This window comes from Apaloderma vittatum, unplaced genomic scaffold (genome assembly GCF_000703405.1).
Source record: "Apaloderma vittatum isolate BGI_N311 unplaced genomic scaffold, ASM70340v1 scaffold18109, whole genome shotgun sequence".
Classification (NCBI taxonomy): domain Eukaryota; kingdom Metazoa; phylum Chordata; class Aves; order Trogoniformes; family Trogonidae; genus Apaloderma; species Apaloderma vittatum.
In genome coordinates this window covers 244,900-253,123 of record NW_009737514.1, presented here as the reverse complement: position 1 = coordinate 253,123, position 8,224 = coordinate 244,900, and the positions used below count along the sequence as shown (strand labels likewise).

General features: G+C 34.6%; 1 protein-coding gene across 11 annotated transcripts in view; it reads right to left on the bottom strand.

Annotated features, from left to right (window-relative positions):
• The window catches only part of RBFOX1 (RNA binding protein, fox-1 homolog (C. elegans) 1), a 268,731-nt gene that overhangs the window by 20,616 nt on the left and 239,891 nt on the right, over positions 1–8,224 (bottom strand). The gene's annotated exons all lie outside the window — the stretch shown is intronic.

Genomic DNA, 8,224 nt, shown 5'->3' with positions numbered 1-8,224 from the left:
TTCCTTTTACTTGTGCCGTCTTCGTGCTCCGTACAGGACAAGATGTCTCTAACAGAATTCAGGCTGCCAAAGACAGCAGGAGACAGAAATGTTAAGAAATCTCATTAAATTTTAGCCTGTCACCAGTCACAAACTTCTTCAATGGGAATAATTCATTTTAATAAAAGCACTTCGGCAATCGTGAAAAGCACATCTTCAAGAAAAGAAGAAAACAAGAGAAAAGGAAAAAAATCCCTGACTCTTCTGGATGCTAATGAAAATGTGCATTCCTAAGACTGGTGATATGCCTGTATGATTCTGTTTACTAGAAGAAAAAACAAAAGCAAAACTAAAAAGAGAAAAATGGTCAACAGAAGACGCTTTCTCATAATTTGTATTCTTATGTCAGGCTTTCCCCAGAGACGAAGAGACACTTTTTCAGCCCTTCTGTTGCACTAACTAAATAATCCATGCAAATGCCATGAGAGAGAGTCTCCTTTTAGCACAGGCTAATATTAATGCTGTAAAGCATGTCAGGGCAATGACAGGGTGTCCCTACTGCATTTTCCCATGGCAATGTGCTGTGTATGAACTCTCCCTCTCTCTCCTCCCATGAACTCTCAACGACTAGATAAAGAAAACTTCTAGCAAGTTTTGCAGTCTGTTTTGCAGTTTAGCATAGCTTGCTGTGCAACTGAATACCGCTGTTGCAAAAAAAAAAGTGTATTTTCCAAATATTACCAAAGCACAGACACTGTCTTACATCACAAGCAGCGTAAAAATCTGCAGCCCTTTCACCTTCATTTTAAATCTATATGTTTTATTTCCTGATTTATTTATTCTCAGAATCAGAGCTATATAAATACATTTATTTCTAATTCATATTACCTGCTGTATCAGTGGAATTTTTCTGTGTATGAAGGACTCTATAATATATTATACATTGTATAAATGGATTTCTTATTAATAATACAGTATATGTAGCATAAATATGCATATCCAGCTGCAGGAGGAACAGAGATGATATTTAAGTGGATCTTAACATTTAAAAGTGAAACCTAAAACTAACAGGTCAGAAATTCTGACCACCACGTAAATCAGCAGTTGAATCGATTGTGATCACAGTGACATAACTGCTCTAAGATTATTTGCCTCTCACGGTGATCAAGACAGTTATATCCTTAAACTCAATTCTCCAAGAAGTAATCCAGTAACTTTACTTCAGAACTGCTCCCTGTAAGCCATGTAAACTGATGTCAGCACGATGGAGGACTGCTAAATTAAGGCTGGTTTTGAAGTTTTATCATTTATATTTGAAAGCTTTGTTTATTACTGTATTTTGGGGTATATTTTTCACTCTCTTTAAGGCAAACAGTACAGCATTTTGAAGTCAGTCTTTGGTAAAGAATCAGTATTTTATCCAGTAAAATACATGGCGAAAGACATTTTGTTGGAGGATTCAGTATTGATGTATATCATGTTATCTTTAAAACAACATCTTATTAAAACATGCTTTATATCTATTTCTGATTCACAACGATTATTATGGTCTACTAGTAACCACCATTTTATCCACAATGAAGTCTCATAATATTGAGGTATGGTTATAAACTTCTTTAGCAATTAAGAATAGCAACAGTTCTTTCCCTTTATTTTAAATTGCGAATGGATTTACAAATTACTTGACAACATCTTGTTTTCATATTACAACTAAAATATCACATATATGAAAGCCTTGCCAGGATTGTTTAAGAATTCATTCACAAAAACCCACAAAATCAAGTTTAGAGGCCGGTACATGTTTGTATTAAAGGAAGACCTTACTTTTTTTCTGCATGTATATGAAATACCCTCTGGCAGTTTTCACAATACTCTGTTCCCTAACTATTAGAAACTTGACAAGCCCAAAGGTGTGTAAAAAAAAAATAAATAAATTCTATTTAAATATCTATTCAAATGCTATAGACTCCTTGAGGTGGGAAACTACAGTAAAAACATGCAAGAGCATAAATTGCCTCTTTCTTGATTAACTTAATCTACCCAGTTATTTTAAGTTTGTTCTTCTAATACTTCCTCACCTTGCCTAAAACACATTTCAAATGGCATGGGTAATCCATACAGACTATATCCAGTTCATGCCATATTTTATTAACAATATCTCATTGCTTCATCTTCTCTCTGACTCTCTCACAACACTCTTAATTCCTTCTTGCTGCTAAAGCCCTCACGGTGGCAGCGCTCGAGGTGACAATACTTACAGCATGTTCTCAGCTGCCTCTTTGTGCTCCATCAAGTCAATGATCTGAAGACTAAGAAGTGTGTAATTAGACCCTGACATGTCCAAAGGAACTGGTATGGTCTATCATGTCAAAGGCATTGACCCAGTAGACTGTAACAGTTTTGGTCTGTTGGGTTAGGAATCAATGTTTTAGTTAACTCCCTAACTCCATATTTATCCAATCTGCTGAATACAAAAAACCCACAACCATTAAACTTGCACTTTCTTTCATTAACTCTATGAGTGAAGAAGCCAGTAGGAACTATTAAAGAGATCATTCCTCCTTTAAAAACGTTAACCAATCTTTTTTTTCCTCCCTTTTTTTTAGAGGAAAAACAGATTACATCAAAGGAATATATTCATAATCTTAGTTATTTACTCAGAACTTTTATTTTTAAGTAAGAAATTCCCAAGTTAAAACTCATGCTATATAACCTGATGTAGGCTAGATGTGTTAACTAAAAGAAAGCAAGGATATTGAAGTTGATATGTGAATGTCAGAATAGCTGCACTGATTTTTTTTTTTTTTTTAAATACAAGCATTGAACAGCTCCTGCTATGTTCAGGAAGAAATTGGCAGCAAAAGTGCTCAGCATCTTTAAACCTGGAGCACTTTAGGAAGCCAGGTATGGAAACCTAGGCTTTTGTGTTCCTTTACCTTCTCTCTCAGATTTTTCTTTATGATTTCTAGCATGGATGCCGAAACAGATTTTACAGTAATAGCCAAGACCTTCCTTGTCTACAGGAAAATATCCCTTGATGTTACAGTGAAAGAAAAAGGGAATTACACAAAGAAAAGTAGAAGCAGGGTATGAAGAATACAAGCCCTGACACGATAAAACTTTCATAACTGATGTCTACCATCATTCTGGGGTAGGAACCCTGAGCTCTTTCCTTTCATGACTGTATTACCTGAGTTTTGAACTAAAGAGTAGCTTGAAGACTTTTATGGATATTACATGAACAGTGATATCAGAGACAGGTGACTCAAGCACCTGAAGTATCAGAAAACATGTTAATTCTACCAAATGTTAGAGGAATGTCATAAAACATCAAAGTATAAAAAGTAGCTTTCTAGACTTGGCAGGAGATTAAATCTTTATGACATATATTTCTTCCCATGTTTTCCTACACTAATATAACTCCCTGTGTGTCCCCCAAGAAGCATTCTATCTACCGTACTCTAGATTGAACCATGTTTCAGTCCTTAGAAATACTCTATTTTTATTCAGGAAATTCCTATCAAATTGAACTCCCCATTCATAGGATTTTAAACTCTTGGATTTTCTTTTTTTCTACTACATTCTCTTTATTCATAATTATCCACTTCCACTTTCCAGTTCCTTCCCTACAAGGTACTGTTATGGCTATAAACATGAGTCAGATACTGTGATCTGAGCGATGACTATGGGCTATGAAATATTAACAGAATATGCCAGTGATCCTCTAGCTTGCCACAGATCAGATACAGACATAACGACGTACAAGCCTAATAGGTAGACACCTAAATCCATTACCACTCCGTAACTGCAAAGTGAATTATTTGGGGTTTATGTGCAGTATTTGAGCATAAATGAGCTTTAGCTACCAGATAAGATATCCAGAAAAAAATAGACCGATCAGACATCACCAAATCAAACCCAAGTGCTTGAAGAAGCTTTCAATATATGCTATGTTATTGCTGTTCCAAAAGCTAAACACAAGCTGGGTACCTGGTAAAGATGCTAACTGATCCTTTTCATTCTCAAAATGGGAGTAGCCTAGGATATGGGCTCTATGATTCTTGCCTACGTATCATCTTGTCCCCCAAGCCTGCACATTTCTCAAGATTCACCTTGTATAGCGAAATTCAAAAATGTTCCAGCTTGGTTTAGAACGCAGCACTACATTTAAAAATATTTATCCTTGTACAAAACTACTTAATGGAAACTTAAATTTTGACTGAAGATGCTATTATATTGTGTATGCTCTCAAGCCCTTAATTTTTAATATACATCACTAGTAAGATCCTCAATAAGAGAGTTTCATTGTTTATTTATAAAATATAAGATCTTAAAGACTACTATATATATAAAAATTATCTCTATCTACAGACACATTTTAAATTTTTGATATTTTTATTCTTCATTCTAACTTTTCATTCTTTAATGAATATTTTTGCAATTAAATCAAATCTGTACCTATTCTATTTTAGGATAATCTAACCACAAGTATCAAGTATTACTCTCAACTACTTGCCCAAAGAGAACTGGAAAAATATATTAAACTATGTCTCTGTAGACACTGGTACTTTGACAAAAAGGAATACTTTACATAGGCATGTTAAAAATGTAAACTATTAGAATATTATGGGAGTAAGATTTCAGATTTGGAAGATACAAAATCTGCCTCAAATTTCATATGAAATCCTATGTATGACCAGAGAACATACAACACAAACTGGTAGTGAAAAAAAATAAATATATTTTATACTACTAAGTGTTATGTGCAAATATTTTGGAATTTGCTTTATTTGCTTTTAAAAAATGTGGTGAAAAAAATGAGCTCAGCTTCCAGTGATAAGGGTTCTAACCCAGACAACAAAGAAGTCCATGGGAATCTTCCCTTGTGGTGAGATTTAAATTTGACACTGTATTAGTAAAAGGAAATTACGTTCAGAGCAAAACACCTCTGTACATATGCATGTGTGCGTGCGTGTTTGGGGGTGGGTGATGGATGGGGAATGTGTGTATATATATGAATAGGCCGTCAGACATATATAAACACACATAATTATCATTGTTAAGTAGAAGAGGGTTAGCAAGCAGTACCAGTGAAATGACTCCGCCTTTCAGACGAGGCTACTTTACTGTCATTGGGGTTTCAGATTATTACACTACCATACACGCCTTCATAAATATTGCTGACGAAGGTAATATACACGAAAGGAACATTTGTCTTTACTCCGATCGAAGATGCAATAACCAAATCATAAAACACAAAACCAATAGCCAATCCATGTGAATAAGTCTGCCCATAGGCTTAATTCAAGCAAGCCATTCACTGAGCTGTGTGATGGGCCCGTCCAATCCAATACAGCATTACAGACATACTAGCAACACCAAGTGAACATGCAATGACAAAATGACAATACGCCCCACTGCCATGCTTTGACTTGTTCCACCTCACAAATATCCAGACTTGATGACTTTGCTAGTTTCTCTTGCTTCAGACTGGGACAGAAAGCTAACAGCTATTTTTATTTGTATTTTAAAAAACATTACATGAAAGCTGAATAAAGGCTGCGTGAGCATTTTACTGACATCTGATTTAGTCTCTTTTGCACGTCCTTACAATTAGTCTTTCCAAACACTTTCAATTTAAAGTTTGGCAGGCAAGGTTCTAGAATGGTGAAGAACATATACTGACCAGTGGGTCGCCTTTTATCCATTATAAGAATGGGAAAATTGACTAAAACTATTTTGACTACTGGGAAGTTAACTATTATTTTTTTGACCGAATTCTGCAAAGAGCTTCAAATAGCTTAGTGCAATTTAGTATGATGATACACAGTATAAAAAGTCAATTTGATTTTTTTTCACTGATTATATTTCTTCATAAATAAAAAGTATTATTTTTGTTTTGTTGGTTTTGTTTTACAATCGTAAGAAATGATTGGAGAAACCTGCCAAATCTACCTTGTGGTTTTAGGAGTACAGGATTTCTCTTAACGAATGCTTAGGGGGTTGCATTGATTTGTTCCCTGAGATATCCTTGCTACCTGATTGTCCACCCTCTATCTCTTCTTTGCCTATTTCCAGCAATATTTCCAGCTGTGACAAACACGGATACCATTGCATTTCTTCACAAGGGAGCTCTCTTAGAGTGATGAATTTCCACTGACTTGGTATATTGATTCTGGAGTCCCAAATCTTTCTGTTAACCTTTAGTTTTAATTTACTAAAACAAGCCTCCAATCTAAAGATTTCATCTTTCCATCTCCTGACTTAAGAAACATGTCAAATAAGGAACACTGCCATTCTTCATATATATGAGCTGTGATCTAAAAAAAAAAGTAGCTTTTAAATTTTTTTTTTAATTGACATGAAGTAGCATTTCCTTGATATGTCACTGCTTCAATAGTACACACTCACTGGTCCTCACTTCATTATTCTGGGTATTATTTATGCATAAACAGTAAATATATCCCACGTGTAATTAAATTAAATAGGGGCTCAAATCAACACTAAATGAGAGTAGTGCATAAGGAGATGTGGAATCTTCAATGTTGTCAGAGGACAGCAGACGATTCTTACATCGAGAAGAAAAGATACAAGCACTTGTACTGAACTGTATTTCAGCACTTTCGATATTGGCAATTCACAAAAGTTGCTGTATTAAAATCATTTAGAAATGAATGACGAGTCAATCAAATTAAGCAAACTGTAGTTGTGAGCAATCAGAAGTATCCATGTTTGCACATAGTTTCCCATATGCAAAGAAATGTTTGAGCAGATTGTTATTTGGTTCGTTCCCTATGCTAGTTTTAGGATTCTACCGTCAAGAAATTCAGTTACAATATTCGTAATTAAGACAAGAAACCATATTCATTTGGGGGAAGCAGATGAAAGATGAGGGTTAACCACATTTAAAAAGAGAAGCTAAATTAAAAAATTCCAGAAGATATAAAGTTCATTTAAGATATTTAAAATTATGCAAGCAAAGACAGGTTATTACAATTCTAATTATACACAAAGTGTATCTGAAAATTAGACATTTTTTTCAAAAAAATAATTAAGGGTTGTAACAACTGCATTACTACTGATGCCATCTCAAGCTTCCTCTGCAGCATTTAAAAGCACTCTCTTCTTAGACAAATCCTTCTCTTTTTTTGTCAGCGCATCTCTTAGTGATGTTGATTCTCTACCCATAGCAGCACATGTGACCGACTGATGTTTTAAATCACAGCATTTAATTTGTTTTATGAGAAGGTACATTAATTCATAATTAAAGCATTTAAAAGTCATTCTGACATTGTTCACCTTCTTTATGTAACATATAGGTTTTCAGAAATTCATTTATTCATAGGAATAAACACCCTACAAAGTGATCCAGGGACACCTGAACGGTATCTGGCAAAAAAATGACTACTCGCAGGAGGTTATTTTTATAATTTTGTCCTTTCCGTTTATAAGGTTTTTTAGAAGCAGGAATTAGAAGCTCACAGAAAAATACCTGAGCTGCGACATGCTAACACACCTTTGTGGAAATGAAATGAAACTACTGAGCAGCACTTCACCTTTGCTGGTTACCCTAAGTAGAAACAGTACATTGTGAATGACGTGCACACAGCACGTATCTAGTTGATATTTACTGGTCCAAAATGAATAGAAAGTAACTTGCTTACCTGTCTGAACACAGCATGCCTCAGCCATACATGCAAATTATTTTATTCACATAACTTTAAAAAAATATATCTTCATTACCCAGAATAAGCATTTGAAAGGCAAATATGCATGCATAGCATCGTAACATTCATACCATGGTACTTTGTTCTAAAAATACAGAATCCATGAACAGCACTTCAATCTAAGAAAGAGTTCACTGAAATTTCTTAATCTGTTGATTTGTTTAAGGAACAGGAACATTTAAAACAATGTCTGCTTTAGCATCTAAAGAATTGTTTTCAATACGTGTACAAGACTTAAGAAATCATCTCCATGATTCCGAGGGAAGATTTTCTTGTATCAGGAATTGAGAAGTGTGGCCTTACTTCTCGCAGCTGTTGAGTAGCAAAATGTATGCATGGATCTGTCTTTCACAATATACATCCTCCCTTTAAAACTCTTCAAGTACTTGAAAAGTATTAGACAGCATGGATTTTGTTAAGGGTACAGTTCATGAAGAAAACAGAGGACTTTTTTTTTCTGAAAAAAAAAAAATCATGTCCACATACTGCAAAGACTTGGTTTTATGCAATTTGACAAA